General features: G+C 37.6%; 1 long non-coding RNA gene across 1 annotated transcript in view; it reads left to right on the forward strand.

Moving 5' to 3' along the window:
* Positions 1 to 20,953, forward strand: part of LOC133991972 (uncharacterized) — an 86,189-nt gene that overhangs the window by 39,673 nt on the left and 25,563 nt on the right. The window contains exon 3 of the long non-coding RNA XR_009927024.1: positions 16,345 to 16,410. This is a non-coding gene — a long non-coding RNA (uncharacterized LOC133991972). The remainder of the gene's footprint in view (positions 1 to 16,344; positions 16,411 to 20,953) is intronic.

The following is a 20,953-nucleotide window of genomic DNA, read 5'->3' on the forward strand; positions in this document are numbered from 1 at the left end:
TCCCACCTTGCACAACAAATAACACAAGCAGTTTAATGAGTTAAACCCTGTGCAGAGGTTGTGTGCTTTGTTGACTTTGACATGTGCTAGCAACTGATGCCATCTTTGAGCTCCAGTGGTGAATTAGCTGTACACGCAGTGGCTGCACATATAACTGAGATACCTGATACACTTGTTGAAGTCTTTGTTCTTGATATACTTTCGGTTAACGTGAGTAATGCATATGAGGCTGATTCAGTGACAATTTGGAGATTTTCTTTTAGATGTAGATTTTTTGGCTTTGTTGACTTATTTTGCAAACCAACTACACTGGCTTGTGAGCTGTTTACAAGACAGATAATAGTTTGCTAGTTGACATCATTATCTAAACATGTCACAAACAATAAAGGGATTATCAGTTCCCATAACTGCTTATTCAGGTGAAACCTACAGTAATGATTATTTCTATTACATTCATTGCATCACAGTTTCCAGGAATTTGAACTGTGTCTTTAAATTTATAGTTTTGTTGACCAACGATGAAAACCCCCCAAAAATATTCAATCCATTATCACAGAAGACAAAGAAAAACAGCAAATATTCACATTTGGACTTTTAATAGAACCCTAACTTGTGAATTTTACTTTTAAAATGTTTCCACAGACAATGTATCATCAAATTTATGTTTTTTGTTGACCAGCCAATGGTCTAATTGTTTCAGCTCTCCATGCACATTGTTGCCAAGTGATGAGAAACCTCCACGTGGCTACTGGATCAGGGGTGACTCAAATCACTTGAAAGGAGGAGAATGAGAAAGACACATAAGTCACATAAGGTGCTGAGAGTTCAGGTGAGAGGAGTGTGTGGGCTTTATTTGGCTCCACAGATTACACACACACACACACACACACACACACACACACACACACACACACACACACACACACACACATACACACACACACACACACACACACACACACACACACACACACACACACACACACACACACACACACACACAGAAAATGTTAAATGTCAGCATGTAGCAATACCAGTGCCTCCTATCATACACATCATCCTGAATAGTAAAGCATGGCCTGAAACCCACAAAACCTTTCTCAGTTTTGTTTTTCAGAAGTTGACAAGAAAAAACTGTTGTTTCACCTTGAAGCTGACTAAATATGGTATGTTTTGAGCCAAGATATATATTCATATTCCTGGAACACATACACTATCCCCACCTCTGATTACCTGTTTATCAGAAACATTTGGTTTATGACGGATTCCCCTATGACAGACGTGTCTTGTTCCTGTCTAGAAGTCACACTGCTCTTTACGAGGAAACAATCCGCTAATTTGAGGTAGAGAGATCATGTGCCAAGCGACCTGCTTTACCGCTTGCCTCTTATCTGATCTACCTCTTACTGATGTGACACTGTGTCATTATTAAGCAGCACTCTGACTCATTTTTATACCCAAACTGGACTTCCCCATTGTTTTCTATCACATTCATCAAATTGTAACAAAATCACTTCATTTGTATAGCTGTTGAATAATGCTACGTGTTACTTTCATTGGTGCAAGTAACACGTAGCATAAAGGCGATGTATCATCCACATTTTCAGGTCTGTATTTATATTCTGGGGCTCTATTGGAATATCTTTGCATATTTTACAGTTTAGAAACCCCTTATTTAACTTATACGGGTCCTTCAAGCAGCCCCTCAGTTCAGCCTCTGTCTGAAAAAGGCCGGTTTAGTTCCTGTCTCTTTAAGGCCCTCCTCTACTATGTGTTGATTGGCCAGCTGCCCCTCATCAGACATCCCTTAGCTCTGGAGACTACGTAAACAATAGTAGTCATATTTCACTTTTTTTCATGTTCTTTACTTAAAATGTGAACTTTCAAGCTTGAATCCGAACCAAAATATGCATGTGGACAATGCGAACAGCCTGAGGAACAAACGTAGCAACATAGGCTATGCTCAAACTGTTTGAGGAGGAAGACATAACTTGGCAAACAAAGCATTCAGGGCAGGTTGTGCTGGCTTTTGAATTGCAGGAAGTATTTTTTCATACATTCACCCCAAGTTTTGGAGCTCTGACTATGCTTAACATATACACATCATATTGTGTATAAATGACAAAAAAGTATGATTGTCCCCTTTTTGTTGAAAAAGAAAGAGGGAAAAATGTCTTTGGACTACCTTGACTGATATATATGTTAATATTAATTTATAACAGCATACAAATTGGCCAATTAGTTACAAGAAATAATTATTTATTGTCATTTTTCAACTATCAAGATTTCAAAATAGTCTAGTTCAAAAATACTTAACTTGAAAAGAAAACCAACTAATCAGTCACATTGTCCATTACAATTCACTTTAATAACACAGCATTTCAGGCTCAAAAGGTGCCAAAATATACTATATCATTGTTTCCATTGTTTTACTTCAAATATGGCCTCAAAAATCCAGTATAGATTTTTCCTTTTGTACTCAGTGGGTGGGTCATTGTACAGGTTTTATTGAAAGTCACTAAGAGACCCAATACAAACATCTTGCGCTGCTGATAACTGTCTTTTGTTAGCAGTGATATTGAAGAATAAGGACACTATAATTTAGCATCAACAAGACCAGTCTATTCAATTTGCTACAGCTAATTAGCTGTGTTTGTAGAAGAGATGACGACGTTAGCCAAAGAGCTAAAGTGATTTGTTTGCAATGCTTGTGTCACTTAATGTGTTGTATTTAAGGCAGCTGTGTAGCTGTTGGTCAGCATCAGCCATGACAGAACAATGACATTAATGCTTAAAAGAAGATAAAATAAAATGATTCGATTGGCTATATGCTCAAAGGGCTGCCATCATGAAACCAAAAACAGAAACACTTCCCCCATGTAATTTCAAAAGATAGAACAGGACACACAACCTACAAAGCACATCTGTATACTGTGCTGGACTTGCCATCTTGATTTATTGTTGCACTGCTTTAAATTGCGATGAAAGCTGCCAACTGGAAAAAAAACAAAACAAGAAAAAAGCTGAAACAGATGGCATCGACAGTGCAAAAAAAGTTTGACTTTTGTTACTGTTACGTGATTCATCAGTGAGTTGGAAAAGACATGCTTTGTCCCCTGCCCAGTAGGACTTCTCTGGAGGGCTCCAACCTGGCAGCTCTACAGTAAAGCAGTGTTTTATATTTGTAAGCTCACTTGTTTAAAAATGTGCGCTCAGATAATTGGCCCTATTGTAGATGACTGAAAACCTACCACAAAGCCACTACTGTTTTGGTTTTAATGTTTTCATTTCGAGTGAAGGATGGATAGAGAAAAGTCTGTGGCCTTTAAGGCTCAATAAAACTCTTTCAGAAAGCCACTACTTAAGCTCAAACCTGCTTGGTGGTCAACAGTTTGGCCAGAATCGATCAGTACGGAGGACAACAATGCACAAATATGTTGCTAGATGAAAATGCTTGCAATTATACTTTTAATTCACAAAGTCTAACATCATATAAACGCACATCTGTCTGAATTAGCTCACTGATCTTGAAGCTTTAGTGAAGAAAAGTTGTCTGAGACTCACTGAAGTGATGATAGTTTATTTGTGAAATTAGTGATAGCTCATAGGGAGCCTTTGTCTGATCCAATGATCTAAAGCCATAACCTTTAAATGCAGTGTTATCCATTTTATGTGCTTGAGGCTGAATTGTCACAACCACTTCTCTTTGTTAGCTTATTATCTACACATTTCAGGTTAGAATATTAAATTTCCCCCCGAAACCCTTTGTGATAAGGTGACTGAACTTCTTTTCACAGTTGGGGATGAGAACTAAATGTTGCCAAGAAAACTGACATCACACCCTATCAACACATCCAAAGATTTTCCACATGCTTTGAGTCACTGAGTGCCATCAAACCTCTGCCAAACCCCAAAGGCGTGAATAATAACAATTAATGTTTAATGATTCAGATTGTCTTTAACCCTTTAACCTCTTTTTGGTCTTTGTTTAAAATGTCCTTGATATCCTTCAGTGCCAGTTATTGTTCTCCAGTAGCTGGACATAAAAGAAAACCATCAAAGACAAACATTTCCGTCTTTTACTGTTTTTAATGTGGTGGCTGAGAACATGACCTTGGTTAAATAATGACTTTAACAATTTCATGACATTTGAGTTAAGCTTGGAGTTACAAAATCAGTAGGGTGTACCCTGGTTTATCACATGGGAAACCACATACTACTTCTTTTAAAACAACACCAAATGATGCAATTGCTGTGACTATTTTTCCTCTGTGGGGAAATAACAAAGGCCCATCTTTGTCTTATTACCTTTCATCTCTTTGCTGCCTGTGTCTAAACCTTAAGTGTGTTCTGGTACAGATCCCATCCAGTTTTGGCTATGTTTTATCACTTTGTTGCCTGTTTCTGATAAGCATTGCCTAACAATGTCTTTGACTACTGGTAAAATTAATAAGCATGCAAGTTCCTCCTCTTTAGAAATGGCTCGCTTGTGGAATAAACTTAAATCAGTTTTTTTGTCAGGTTTTTTTGTGTGTCATCAGTTTGTTTTCTAATGAAGTTGATATTGAGGTTTACCACATAAGAAAATGCAACAAAAGCAAGAATATTTTGGGCACTGACAGCTCAGATGTATCTCTTCCCTCATCACTGTTATTTAAACCACAGGAAAAAAACAGTCTTATCATAAAACAAGAATATATATCTGTCAATATCATGGGAGGCAAATCAACTTGCTTCAAGTATTTTATAAAATCTAGATTTTCTTTTCTGTGCAAAACCCTGCCTCATACTTTTCTTTATAAAAGTTGTTGGAAATAGGTTAAAAATAGTTTTTTACAATTCAAATATAGAGAGAAATGACTTTATAAGTGTGTGACATTTAGAAAAAACAACTGTACTCACTGCCGTATCAACAGTGAGACTGTGCCCCGGTGTGTATATGTGTGCGTTAGACCTCTCCCACTTGTGGTTGTTTTGTGTCCCAGACCGTAGGAGGCCTGCAGTCTTTCACATCAGGACAGCGAGACGTCTGCATGCCACCGACACACCAGCGCACGCACGCACGCACGCACGCTCACACACACACACACACACACACACACACACACACACACACACACACACACACACACACAGACACACACACACACACATACACACACATACACACACACACACACACACACACACACACACACACACACAGACACACACACACACACATACACACACATACACACACACACACACACACACACACACACACACACACACACACATACACATACACATACACATACACATACACATACACATACACACAGACACAGACAGACTCATGCACACACGTCCTGTGATGTAGACACTGATATAGACAAGCAGGTTGTGAGGAGAAAAAAAAAGTGTTAAGTTTTAAAGAAACAATGTAAGCTGAACAGTCTGGTTACCTCCCACCTGACCAGATAAAATCAACTTCTTACTGTTAGAAGATGCACCAACATGTTTAAGGTGTAAATACTGAAAGCATCTTATCTTCACAGTCCAAAAAAGTTTGTGCTGTGTAGAGAATTGATGTTTCTGCAGTCCCTTTGTTTTTCACAGTTATTGTTTTGTTTTTATAGCACTTTTTTTTGGGATTGGTCACTTAAGGTCCCTTTATTGTCCTATCGTAAAATTCATTAACCCCCATGAGCGGTCAGAGCCATGATTCCTGCAAGAACTGATGACACACATACCAGCCTTGTGTGTTTCTCTCTGAACAAAAGAAAGGTTATGATATTGTAACCCTAGTTCTACAAGCACAGACTATGGGTAATACTCTCCTCCAATCATAAATACACATGTCTCACACACTAAATAAAGCAGCATCTCACTCCAACAACCCAACACTCCCAGGTTGTTTGCTGCTGTGGCTAGCTGCACACTTAGCTGGAAAAAATTTCTCTGAATATTCCAGTGTTTCCCATAGCTTAATGCTTGTCGCTAAGCCAGATGAGTGAGAAATCTGTAGGGATTCAAGGGCCTCTTCCAGAGGGGGTATACTGGGACAGCATGTTTCTGTGTGGCCTTGCACTATAATGAAGGAAATAAGTCCTGCAACTAGTAACTTTGTTTTCAGCGGCTCCTTCCCGGACGCTTTGACAATGCCAAATGTCTATGATGGGAGGTAAAACAAAGGAAGGTTGAGCTGTATGAACCGGGCCATACAGTACAAGCCTTCATTAAATCAGCTGACCGGTTTGGGTGGGTTAGACAGGCACAGTGACAGCCCTATATACTCCACCTCCTCCATGGCCATAACCTGGATTTCTGAAAGTCAGCAATATTGCAAACACAAAGGACAGGTCGTCAGGTTGGTGAAGCCACTGAGAGCCGTGAGCTGCTGAGTTACTGCCATCCAGAGTACAGCTGAAGCTGATGGTATTGTAATTTAGTCTTTTAGTGTATTTGTCCAATACATTTGTCCTGATTATGGCATTAGATTTAAATTCAGGAGAGACAAAAGTTATCATAGTTGATTGTGGGGGTGCCATTCAATGTGTGTACCAAATGACATGACAATCGACCCAATAGTTGCAAAGAAAAACCACAAATGTCAACCTCATGGTGATGTGATAGGGAAAGTCAGGGAATCACTTAAGTCATTAATATTCATCCACTGTTGACCATGCATGTCTGTATAAAATGTACCAATCCATACAGTAGATATTTCACGGGATATGTGAAAAGATTGTCCTGTTGGTGGTGCTAGAGATACATTCAGGAGCCCACTAAAGTCATTAAGATTAATCTTCGATTGAGCATACATGTCTGTACAAAATTTAATGGCAGTCAATCCAATAATTGTTGAGATATCTTAGTCTCAAATCAAAATAGTGAACCATTCTTGTGAGAAAGTAGGCTTGGACAAGACAGGGGAGTCAAAAAGTATTGATAGACAAACCAACACATTGTTAGTTGTGGGATTTGTTGACATAAAAAAGTGTATCAGGTCAGTGAGGAGGTAGAGGTGAAGAGATGCTAATTGTTCCTTTTACAGTCCCGTTTTTCGAGACCACCGAGGCGGAGACCTGATTTCAGTTGTAAGCTCAGTTGTGAGCTCCAGTAAACAGTTGACAGTATTTATAGGTTGGAAGTCGCTGAGGACACATGGGGTGTCCCCAGTCCCCACCCTTCCAAGACAAAAGGACAGAGTTGTCAATGACCAGCAATGCTCTGAAAACTCATATATTGCATCTAATATTAGAAGCAGTCTATGCTCAAACTGAGACAATAATAATTTGAGCCTTTGGGTTCTTGGATTAGTTTTAGGAGCACCGTGTCAGCAGGTGGTACTGACGCTGATTTCAGTAATGTCTGGTCACATAAACTCATAGAAGTTTTATAAGCCTCACCTCTCACATGATAAAATATTTTGTGACTCAGTATAACCCAAGGACTTTTGAGCAGACCAGGCTCATTGTTTCTAGATCCTTCACACTTTGCATGTAGGAAGAGAGTGGGAGTCAGTGGTGCACTGCTCTATAAGCTTCATTGCACTTGGAAACAGCAGGTAGTTCTGTTTTCTCTTGGATTTTTCCCCTCCTGATGATTTAATGCAGTACACATAGTTTTACGAAAGACATACATGGCTTACACTTCTGAACCATTGCTGTAGTCATATACTGTTTCCTTTCTAGACTTTAGCTTGGCAAACTTAAAAATTAGGTCTAACAAAAGGTTTAGCCACAAATAAATCATCTACCCTTGAATATTCTGACTGCCTGTAGACTTACTGTGTTACTGTGATTCTGTGAATTTCTTTGGCCTCTGTCTTGGGTGATTTCAGTATTTAGACATACATAATTGATAAGATCCGACAGTTAATTGTTTTCATCCTGTCAAATGAGTTCTGGGTGGGACTTCCACTTGGCAAGCTTTTTTTTACGTTTATTAGGTATCCGTTAATAGAAACAGGGGCTTTTTCTGCAGCTGGAATTAGTGACGAACAGTAGACTACTTTCCAAAGATATTTTTAACTTCCTAGATTGTTCAAGCTGAGTAAAATAACAGTGATTATCAATTTTGTCCATCATACCCACGTTACTAATTACTAAGAGAGTTTATTGTACGTAAATATGTTCAAAAGGCACCAATGTTTTATCTTTACTATACTTTCACACTATTGATTTTATGTTATTTGATTATCTTGCTAAACTAAGTCTTCTGAATAGGACACTGATAAGGAAGGCAAACAATGTTTTATTCAAGAAGTGCAGATTATTTTTCTCCGGAAAGGCTTAGATGATTTGTTGTCAACAGAAAATATGTTTGTCTTTAAATCTCTTACTTTTGTCTCACTGCTCCTTGGAGAAATGGTGGATGAAATTGAATCAACTCGCTGATGAGAGAGGCAGATTTTCTTATTGGCCTGACTCCAGACTTATTCGAAGGTTTATCTAAAAGGGAGAACAAAGGCTCAGCTGCAGATTGTTCTGCATGTTCTTGTGATTTCATTCAGTGAACACTTGATGATGATGATGATAAACGGCTCCATGGAGAGGATAGGGAAGTCTTTTATTCCTGAAGTGAGCAGATCCGTACATGAATCATAAAGTAATAGCTGATAAAACTTGAATCTGTTTTTTTATGGGAAAAGGTGACAGAGTTTAAAAGTGAATGTTTAGAAACCATGGTGAGAACATTGCGCAAGGTTGAAATCACGTCTGGTCTTTGTGCATCAGGCGCATGATGTTTATTCTACAGTATATCGCAATATTTCATGTGTTTTTTTTCATGTTTCATGTGTCCATCAATCTATCTTGCACTCCTTTTTATCAAGTAACATTATAAATCATCACAACTGATATTTTAATGTTGATGGGTATTACTTATTGTGTTGTTCACATGGTCAGCACACACTTGAATAGAGTTTTGTTCTGCGTGTTGTCTCCATTGTTGCCTGTTGCTGGGCAGCATTTTCCAAAGAAATTACCAGTAGATGTTTGTTGAAACTGCTCCTCAGTTCTGTAGTGACATTTTTCGAGTTGTCAGCTGAGTCCTAATGCACACGTTATTGTACTGTACCTTCCCAGAACGCATTGTAAAATTCTTTAGTAGTTTAAGTGGTTTCCATTTTTCATCGCTATCTTAAGTGACACTCCAATACTGTGTGACACTGACCTACCCACCATTACTTACATTAAAGGTGCAGGAAAGGATCCTCTCATGGTCAGTATGAACAGGGGAAACGTGTTAATGTTCATTTGGTTGCCTGACTTGAAAAATTAGCCTATTCCTCACTTCTTCCGAGTACTTGCATGATTGTCCATTTTTAAGCCAGCTAAAGTGCAAGAGCATTTTATTTTCAATTCTCTGCTCTCCTCTGTCCTCTCACTGTGATGCACAGTTCCTCGAATTATCGAGTGTTGAGGGGAAGTGAAGGTGGACATGTCACACGATTCTTAGATGTACCACCTGTATATTCTGGATGTTACTGAATACGACGTCACTATGCTTGCACTTCTCTTTACAGTATGTCCAGCAGATCTTTCTCACAGTGGGTCGACACAGCTGCAGCTAATAAAATCTAAATCAGGTGAGCCAGTTGGCAAGCAGTGTCAGCTTGTTAACTCCCCATAATTACACATCATTACAGTAATTAATAATGTCATTAACTGCAAGTATAGTTTGCTATGACAACTTTATTAAAACCAACCCCATTTAAAGAGCTAACAGTTTAACAGCTTCTTTAGGAGGTTAGGGTTTAGACTTTTTACACTATAGACATACTAACTCTGCAGAGGTACAGCATGTTGTTGATGTGTATGATTTAGCACACACAGGCTGTGACCTAAATCACTCCCTTTATAAGTTTTTCAAACACAAGACTTTTTTACATGTGGGGAGTTAACAAGCCGAGCGATGAAGAAGGCAAACAACCTTGTGGGTGACCAGAGGCATCCCCCTTGCCTCCTCATTTAAATTGTTGCCATCTGGGTGGTGAAATTGCCCTTTTCTATTCGCTAAAAATAGATCTAAGTTTTCATTTGTTCCACACACCATTTAGTTTGTAAACAGGTAATACAATAATACCTAATCCCCCATGCACTGTGATCCTGGTCACAAAGGATGTCCGGCTGCTCTGGTCCATCCTAATTACTTTCCCCTTTATTTTTATTTTCTTTACACCTAATTTTTTTGGCAAGGTGTGAGTGTGAGCATGCGTAGGTGTTCATCTGTTGGTGACTGTTTGTGATGTTGTGATGAAATGCCTCGTGATGGTGCTGCAAACCAATTTCCCCACACTGACTAATGAAGTATCTATCTATGTCAAAGCAGAGGCAGCACAGGTGTCTAATAACCTTAATGATGGCTGAGCTGAGTTTAGCTGATTGTTTCACGGTCCTGTCTGTTGTTGTGCATGCTGGCACTTACAAAGAACATAGCCTTTTCTCACAATGTATATACTGGTTAAAGTGCTTAAACTTACTAGAATTTAAAATGTCTTCTTTGAAAAAGGCCTCTTCACTTATTCAAAATTCCCTTTTATAATACGTGCTCAATAATTTACTCTATAGGTTGATTTTGGACACTTTGCAATCATCATTTTGCGAGATGTAGTGTTGCGTAACACATTGCTTTGTGGCATTTGTAGCTAAATGGTAGTGTACATGCTGTGGACACTACTTTTGTTTTGTTCTATTGTGGATATTTTTGAAGGCACTGCATAAGGGATTCATTTTAAACTTGCACAGTAAAACCTCTGCAAACGGTCCAAAATGCAGCAGCAAAAAACGGATCACGTCTCCCCACTTTTCATTTGTCTCCAGTGCCTCCATGTTGCTGCTGGTTTTGAGTTCAAGACACAAATGCACAGCACTCCCCTACCTGAACTCCCTTTTTTTAGGTTAATGCAAGTTCTCATTCCCTACGATCTGGAAACACCTGGTCATACTGTCACTGCCAGGCAGGAAATCTAAATCCAAACTCCTGTATGATCCCTCAGTGGTGGAACAAGTTTCAAACTTGATTTGATCACCAGCACTCTCTTAATATGCTCTTTGTCCATCTCTCGATCCTTCTGAGGCTATCTCTCATTAAGTTTTGCTAGCTCCAGGTCCTGGGCATGCCACTTCAAGCACTTGCAAGCCTTGCGGCACTTGTGTCAGGTGGAAGTGAACGTTGAGGCATATTGTCTTGATGGTTTCTTCTTGATCCATTTTAGCTTGTATTGCATCTTATTTGCTTTTTGATCAAAAGCATCTGTCAAATTAATAAATGTAAACTTGTTATTCAGCCACTAAAATGGTTGAAAAGTGAACCAGGTTGAAGATAGAGAGTTATTTCGAAACACAACGGTTATAATCCTGATAAAGTGGCAAGATTTTCAATGAAATCTCTGGAGGTCATGACTTGGGGTTATTTGCTCAAGGTTACTGTGGTGATAGTTTTTAAGGTAGCTGAGTGTGTTGCTCATTCACTTTCTCCACATAGTTTTTCCGAGCTCGACTTTCTTTGTCAACCTGTTTTACACCAGCGGCATTCAGCAAGTTGTGTTATTAGTCATGATGAGTACAGTTCAAACCACTTGATTTAATCCTAATTACCACATGATTCAGAAGTCATTCAAATAATTATGTAGACACTTGATGGATGAATTGATTAATATAATCATTTGGAAGTGTGATATTCAAACATATACTGTAGAAGGAATTTTTATAAAATCATGAGGGGAGATTTATTTTTTGATATAAATCATGTTAGGCTGCTGGTTTGTGGAGGTGTATGAGGCCTAGTTGTAACTTGGTTGCCTCTTTACCACTTCAACACTTCAACAGATGGTGGTGTCGTTTTCACATCTTACTTCAAAATGGAGACGCTGTTTGTAGGCCACAGCTCTCCTACGGACGTTTGTTCTGTCTCTGTAAAGCCTCCCACATTTCTCTGTTCTGTCAAAATGAGCTGTTATCTGCAGCAGGTCTACACACACACCCCAATTTAACTAAGATGTCTTTCTGTCTTAAACTTTTCTCTTTTTTTTTCTTTTTCTTTTTGGGACTCCTACTCCTTCACTTTTTACTTGTTTCTGCTTCAAAATATTCAGAAGGTGCAAAAAGGAGAAAAGTAGATTTTTATTCTCTCCTGTGTGCCATGACACTTAATCAAAAAGAGAACTGCTTTGATCAGTGAGGCATTAAAGGAGACATGATTCAGACTAAACCCACGTTTTAGAAACTAATGTCTCATAGTGAAATTTGAACTATGACTTGTGAGTATCATACCGTATATTTATGCCAAACGTTTTTGTTTTTTTTAAATATATACTTCAAAAAGCCTCCCACATATTCTTTGGCATTTCTTTGGTTTCACCCGAGTCATAATTCAACTACACACTTCCTTTTTACGTTGTTCTTTTTTTTTTCTTTTTGTCTCTATCTGTGTTTAAAAATATTGTTAACACAAAAATAGAGGAGAGTAAATTTAAGCTCACATTCTCAAATTTCCAAAGAATAAAAATGTTTTTTTTGTTTTTATGTATTTAAATGAAGAATTTAAAACCACAAATATAATGCTCATATTTGTGGTAGATCTTTATTTTGCTCTTGATTCATTCCTTCTTTCCTTTCTGCCTCTTTTCTTGCCTTCTTTCTTTAATTTTCTCCCCTTTCAACTTCAAAATATCAGCGGCAGAGAAAGAGGAAAAGCGTGTTTCAGCTCCTCTACACACTGTTCTCTCATCTCCTCAGCTTCCTTTTCACTTTTTGAAACGCACACTGTGCCTGAACGCATCAAAGCCCAGCCTCAGCGTCTTCTCTTGTGCTCTCTGACTAATTTTGATAGTAAAAGACGCAGAGTAAAGCTGATTTGTCTCATCTTATATTTTTAGGTGGCACAGTCATGCTGGATTATGTCATAGTTTTCAGGTGTGCTTTGTAAAATATGCCGTTGGTACGATCGTCTCCAGCAAGGGTTGTTTACATCCCACAGAGACAAACTCGGTCTCTGTTGTCTGGGGAAAAATTGTCCACCTCAGTTCTGATTTGACTTTGTGTTTACTGTTTTTGTCGGACGCCAGAAAATTGTAGTCGGAGGCTGGCTGGTGTTGTGTCATAGGCCTATGAATATTTCCCATGGTGTCTTAAGTGTGAAAACACAGTTAAACAGTCGATGTTAGTGTAGAAAACAATGCTAAGTAATTATTTGAACTCGCACTTGTGCACAAAGTGTGGTTTGTGTGCTTTGGGTTTGTGTTTTTTAATAAATAAAACGACCAGTAATAGTGAAACTCTGAATCAGAATGAGAATTACTTTGATCGATGAACCCTTTTAAAGGTGACATATAAACTTTTGCATTGTGGGTGGAGTGCTGTTAAATGTTGGCAAACAGTTATTTTCTTTTTTAGGTGTAATCAACATTTCTGAAGGTGTGATAATTCATATACATATGATCTATAATTTTCTAAAAATCAAGAAGATACTGAAATATATTTTTTAGTACCTCTACTGTATGAATAAATAAATTAAGACATGTTAGTCACATGTAATGCAACATGTTTAAAAGCTTGTTTTGAAATTAAGCTGATTTAACCAAATTAAACAATATAAATGCTACAATATGAGCATCATCACACTCTTAAATTATGTCGATAAAATGATGGGTCATATTGAAAGTGAGGCAGATACTGAAACCCAACGTGACATTTATTTGTATCAAAATTGTTTTTTAAGGTGTGAGTTGGTTTCAAAATCTGCTGTTGCAAACTGACATTATAAACTCGAACCTGTGTGACTCTGTTTGTGTTAATTGGTGTCAGACTTGTTTTCTTCTTATAAATAAATCCATAAGTCATACTGAAACTGTGATGCTTTGGAGTGATAATATTACCAGAGCACCAGGGGAAATTTGCCTTGTGAAATGTTCGGTTCTCTGACAACCCACTCAGTTTCGACTGGAAAAAAAAAAAAATCTTTTAACCTTTTCAGCAACAACAAATGCATGTTTAAAAAAAAAAGAAGAAGAAGAAAAAAAAAAGAGTGAAATGAGGCTGGCTGAATATTGTCGGAGAGTGTGTTTCTTTACTGTTGACAACCGGTTCAAAGTAAAAATCCTGCTGCTGGGTGCAAACTTTTTTTTTTTTTTTTGCAGGATCATCCAGTCGTGTAATTACACAAGTTGACTCACATTTTTAAAAAAATGTGTGCATAATTTTACATTTTGAATTTAACATCGACGTGTGTGTTTGATAATTTCTCCCCTTCTTGATTGTGGCTGAGACGAGCAGTTTCAAAATGAGACTTATTTCACGTATTTATTTTTGTTCATGACCCAGTTGTGATTACGGTGGTAAAACTGAAATTCATAATTCTAATTATTGATTTCACGGCATGTGTGTTGACAGTATTTGCTTCTGCTTATGACTCAAATGCAGCTTAACAATTTTTAAAACATCGTAGTTTGGAAATTCAATTGAAGGAATTTTAGAAATATCTGAAGATATTTTATAATTATTTTGGCTTATTTTGACTTTTTCTTCTAAGAACCCAGTTGTACCTACAGTAGACTGGTTAAAGGTTTCCTTTAGTATTGATATTTTTTGTCTAGTAAGATATTGTATGTTGCATTTGTGTAATACATTGGTCTCTGCTATAGAGACATCTGTTGCCAGCCTCACTCTCTAATCCTCATCATTACACTAATTTGTCTCTTGTTTTGTGAAAATGCTAGCATGTAGGGGTTACTTTCAGATATTAAATGTCAGATATGTTCAGTCTGTCTGATCTAAAATGAGACAATAAGTAAATATAAACATGTTTATGGTTTCAGTCAGCAGAGTGTCCTCACAGTCCGTGGGTGGCATCCCTTTGTTGCCATCAGCTAGCTGTTTGACTAATCAGCTCAGTAACTTCTTCCGTGTGTGCATGAGTGTGTTTCTTTGTGTGTATGTGCACGTGTGTGTATTTCTACAGCTACTTTTAAGCATTTAACAGTCAATATGTATTGATCTAAGTATGTGCTTATACATTAGAGATCTGTGTGTGTATAATTTATGTTTGTTTACATGGCTGTTTATTTCTGCCTACGTGTGAGGTTCCCTCTTCGTGTATATACACCTCTGCAGATGTTTGTGTGTGTTTGTGTGTATACAGTGTTTGGGTGCATTTATTTGTACAGTGTGTGTGCATATGCATGTGATGTTTTACACATGTTGTGTGTCTTTGTCTTGGAAGTGTATGGTGCCTGTGTCATTATTATTGTTAATATTATTATCTGCCGGATTATTTTGTCTGTGCTTGTGAAAGTGTATGTATTATTTCTGACTATGGATGTGGTTCCATGAGTGTGTGTGTGTGTGTGTGTGTGTGTGTGTGTGTGTGTGTGTGTGTGTGTGTGTGTGTGTGTGTGTGTGTCTGTGTGTGTGTGTGTGTGTACTTTGCAGGAGTGTGTGTGGGTGTGTACTTTGCAGGAGTGTGTGTGCACATACTGTTTTTTTCATAAATTGTATTGCAATTGTAAAGTGTATATATAATTATTATAATTGTAGAATAATACTAATACTACTACTATATATGTGTGTGTGTGTGTGTGTGTGTGTGTGTGTGTGTGATTGAACATCTGTTTGTTATTGTGTTTGTTTAATCTCTAGCTGTTTATGCACATAAAGTATTGATGTACACTTATCCACACAGTATGTGTATTGCTCTGTGTGTATGTCAGTGTAATGTATGTGTCTTTACACATTTGTAGTGCCTTTGTCTATATGTAGGGTACACTGTGTGTACAGTATGTGTAGACATGTATATGTAATAATATTAATGATATTTTTTTACTAATACTTCTACTTGTAAGAACATATGTCTATATTTGTGTATTTGTTTGTGATAGTATACATTTTAATTGTGACTGTGTGTGTAGTTCTATGTGTGTGTGTACATCTGCAGTTAAACATGTGCATTTATTTGTACAGTACCTTTATGGCTCTATGGAGATTTTTTTACGGTGTGTGTGTGTGTTTACATGTGCAATTTGTCTTTGTCCACATGTAGGCTAGCTTGGGTGTGTTATTATTATTATTAATTTTATAATTAATATTATACGGTCTGTGTGTTTATTTCTGGCTGTGCATGTGGTTGTATGAGTGTGTGTTCTTGTTAATGTGCAGATAATGACGTGTGACAAATTGAAGTAAAAATCGTAGAGTAGAGAAGCAGAGAAACATACAAATGCACATGTCTTCGTACAGAGGGATCATTGAATGTTTTGTGTACTGAATATGAAAGTGTTTTGTTCAACATATAAAGACGGCACCCTCACCACCATCTTAAAAAAACACTAAATGAATATCTTTTTGTTCTTTCTTCTAGTGGTGTTCCAGGGACATGAAGGGGAATTAAAGCCAGTGAGCACTGAAGCTGTTCTGGAGGCCTGAGGTAGTCCAACATCTTACTGAGACACTTTATGTTGTTTTTCCCTTTAATTTGTCACCCATGCACATGTGTTTATATGTTTATAGTGCTTGTCACCATGTGTTATGTGCTAATATGTGGCTTCTGTGTGTGCTGCATGCATTAATTTGCATGCACGTGGACGTGCACATGCTCGTGTGAAAGAAGTTGTTCCCTCTTCTCGCTGCTCTTCATCTGTCCCAGCTGACATTTACACATTCAAATCAGAGACTGGTTATGGTTGTGTGAGGCACACTGACAAGATTTTCAGCTTTAAGATGTTCACTTAGTGAACATTACTGCAGCAGGTAGAGACACAGTGTCACCATGTAACAGATGTGATGGTCTGTTGATGTCAAATAAAAGCCCCTCACGTCTCCTAAAAGTAAACATTTCAGGAACTAAAAGACAGACTTGTTTTTAGATTCACCACCAAGTTCTAAAATCAAACTGTGTTTATAATCTTTGATCCTCCATTTTGATGTTCATTTATTTTTTGTTATATATTTATGATATATAAAATACTGTAATATTTTTTTTTAATTTTAAGCCTTTTTTTTCTTTTCTTTTTTTCTTTTAGCTTTTATTATGTTATGATATAGGGTATTACTCCTTTGTTCCTTAATCCTGTTACTTTTCTGAAGAAATAATCTGAAACTCACTATGTCTATAAATCTTGTATTGTAGACATACAATCTTTTGATATGATTTAAAATTTACAGCACCGTTGGAGAGTGTCTGTCATCTAGTATGTCAGCTTAGGTGGGTTGTGATCAAGTAACTTTTTCTTTTGTGCTTTTAGAAGTTTTCAATTGTTTTATAGTTGTTGTTTTTTTTTAATGGTCATGTACGAAGTGTCTTTTCGACGGTCAGCTGGCTTTCTGAACTATGTATAGACTTTTTGTTGAGTCTGAGGTTTCCTGTGACACAGAGAGTCCTGTGGCATGTTTCCTTTGATCTCTGGAAATCATTGAGATTTATATGAGTGAAAATTGTAATTTTTGAAAGCACCTCATATTTTTATATCACATTTTATTTCCCAATTTTATTTATGCCTCAGTCCTCTTTCTGTCTCAGCATCAACACTTCACATCCTGAGGAAAACACTACAACAGAGATTTGTGTTTATCTTAAAACATTCTCTGATGTCCACTAGTCTATTGTCAATTTGAGTTCTTTGAATTTCACTCAACAGGTCTCTTAAAAATGTTCATATTAAATGTACATTGTGCCTGTCAGCCTTTCCTGTGTCCTCTGGGTGGGGGTGCCTCTTGGACAAATTCAGCCTTCTGAAACTGATATATATCACACTTTCTTTTTCAAGATTTCCCCTCCCATTGACAATATCATGGTCAGAAATATTATGGTCTACTCATGCAGTTTCAAGTTTTCAGTCAGAGACGTGACTGAAGTGACATTCATTTCAGCATCATGTTGTTCTGCTTGTCAGAGGACGAGGTTTCACGTGGTGAATACTGAAGTATTGTCTTGAATACGTGACACTCAATCGATCTGTTCATGGCTTTGTTTTGCTTTGGTTTAGGCTGTTGCAGCAGCACGCTATCTGTGTGTCAGGAAAAAAAAAATTGTGAACAATTTTGGACATGCTCACATTTTTTTAAAATAGTGGGTGTGTATGTGTTTAAGTAAAACATCACCATATCCTGCCTCATATACTAACCGTTGTTGAGTAAAAACCACACACACAAACACAGCACACACACACACACACACACACACACACACACACACACACACACACACACACACACACACACACACACACACACACACACACACACATATATATAGTCAGTAGTTTTTTGTTGTGTTTTTCTTTTTGAGGTTTTTGAAATTGACCAAAATAACTTAACTTATCATGACTTAAATGATCAGATTCTATCTACAGTCTGAGTTATTGAGGTTCAAAGTTTTTGACATCCTGGTTAGTAGAACTGATATACAGTACAGTTCTCTTTGATTAGTCAAAATAACAGACACCCTTAATGTACTCTAAACATATAATGACAAAATCCTGTCACATGCTTACAAGGTTTTTTTGTTTTTTTCATGATCAGGTGATTTTCAGATTGTACCATCTAATTCTGAGAACTCACTGTGTGTTTGGGATTTTAATTTTCTATCTGCTGAGACTTGACAGAAAGTGACAAGTGTTCAGAAAAGTAGAATATTTGGGCACAGATAACAATTTACCTGCATGTTTTTAATTTACATAAAAAATTAAATTTGATTTTCACTGATATATTTATACTGATAATACAGTTAATCAAGTTTTACAACAATACATTTCAAGACAATTAGAAATAAAATTAGAAAATTGTTTTGCTCCATTGTTTTACTGATATTTCCTCTCCTTGCTCTGCTTTGTTGTTTTTGTTTTTGCTGCTGTCTCTGCCTGTTGCTCGTCTTTGCAGAGCTTTCTTTGTGTTTTTTGAAAATCTGATGTCTCTGTCAGTGTCTGAATGTTTCACAGCCATCAAGTTACAATATTAAACATACACCAACCCAGTTAGCAGCAGGTAGAGTTAGCATCAGCCTCTAGCAGCTGTAATGTGTCTCATATTCTTACAAATTAACATTTTGTCTTTCATTCCTGTCATATTTGAAATAGTCAGTAATACTGAGGTTACTAATGGTAATTATTTCTAACAACTCTACTAACTGTGTAATTAGTACTTAGCAAGCTTGTTGACAGCCTCGCAAGTTCAAACAAGATTTTTAAAAAACTGATTCAACCATTTTCACAATTCCACACACACACACACACACACACACACACACACACACACACACACACACACACACACACACACACACACACACACACACACACACACACACACACACACACACACACACACACCTACCTACCAGTCAGCTCAGGGAAGTTGAGTCTCAAACTGAATATTCTTTATTTGCTCTCTAGGATCCTGAAGAGGGATATTTTGGTTCAGATAAGGACTAATTTATCAGTAACTGAACTGTGGGTTTTGTATTGAGCACTGACTGTATAATAGACGGTGATGGACTTCAAATTATTGTGTGTTTTGTGTTTCCTGTTGTCTGCTGGTGCCTTTTGAAATACCGGGTTATTAGTGACTGTTAACTGACTGTTTGTATGGGAAGACATCCTGTGTTTGGTTGGCTGGATAACAGAGTTGTACTCTGACTGGCGTCCCGGCCCCTCGTCAAACCGCTCCAATACCATGAAACAATTAAACCCAAAGCCTTCACTGATAACAAGCAGTTGATTTATTTTAGACACTACTTTAGGCTATTCTTCTCGCCTCTACCAAATGGCACAAAAAAATCTGTTAACTAAGGTATTTTTCAAGTCTACAGACACGCATTGCCTCCTCCATAAACACAGCTCCATCCTAAATACACTTTTAAAGGTCAAGTTAAATCACAAGGCATCCGATTTCAATCGTTTCACTGGACATTCATTTTCAAGAAGACACACACATTGTATTTCAATCAGTCAGAATCCACGGATTCTCCAAAAGATTCCTCTGTTATGTCAAGACCAGCACCTTACACTAAATCCATAATGGAGCATCTGCTGGACCCCAGAGACGTCCTACCATTCATGACCAAATACAATCAGGATTACAGGATACTAAATACACCCATCAAATGCAACTTCCACAAAGCACAGCTCTCTCACCAACCACTGCAAAACATTCAATAGTATCAGCGTACAGGAAAAACAAAAATCTTGACTACATTTTAATCCTATATTTTTGTGCCGCCTGGTAGAAGCGAAAAGAATAGTCTAGTGTCCAAAAAAAACCTACTGTGTTATTATCAGTGTGGGCTTTGAGTTTAATTGTTTCATGGTGTGTGTTGGTTGAATGGAGAAAATAGCTGAATGCCTCCATGCCGTGGGTGAGTTTGGGGAAAGAGCATTTGCTCCCACTGAGCCATGTAGATGTTGACATAGGCCGTAGCAAACATCTTCCCCCGTGGCTGTTCCATGAATCTGTAAATACTGCTGTGAATTTAATATGAAGTCATAACTGGTGAGAATGATTTCCCGCAGTGTGAGGAGTTCTGGGTCTAGTCACTGAGGGTCTGGGTGCCTGCAGGCCAAGATCGGTGTTGATGTTAGTATAAAAGCTTTTCTATATCTGCGGTGAAGAGAAATGAGTGGTCCAGGAATGTTTTGTGTTTGATTTTGTCTATGAAGTCCTTTGTGTCTTTCAAATAGCTTGGGTGTGTTTGTGATAGCGGATTGATAACATATTGATTTATTGTGCCGAGTTATATGATTTACTGTTGCAATCTGAAATAATTGGACAGCCCTGGGGAACATTATAAGGAACTGTCCACACGCTGGGATCTTTGTGGATTTTTGGTAAAAGGTAGAAAATATGGGTTTATGGGTAGATTTTGGCATATGAGGAAGTTATTTTGTTTTTCTTGGAGTGTATCAAAGGGGTTTCTATTGTTTGAGTGTGTATGTGTTTCCAGTAAATATTGTTGATTATTCTGTATGATTATGCTT

This window comes from Scomber scombrus, chromosome 12, assembly GCF_963691925.1.
Source record: "Scomber scombrus chromosome 12, fScoSco1.1, whole genome shotgun sequence".
Taxonomy (NCBI): domain Eukaryota; kingdom Metazoa; phylum Chordata; class Actinopteri; order Scombriformes; family Scombridae; genus Scomber; species Scomber scombrus.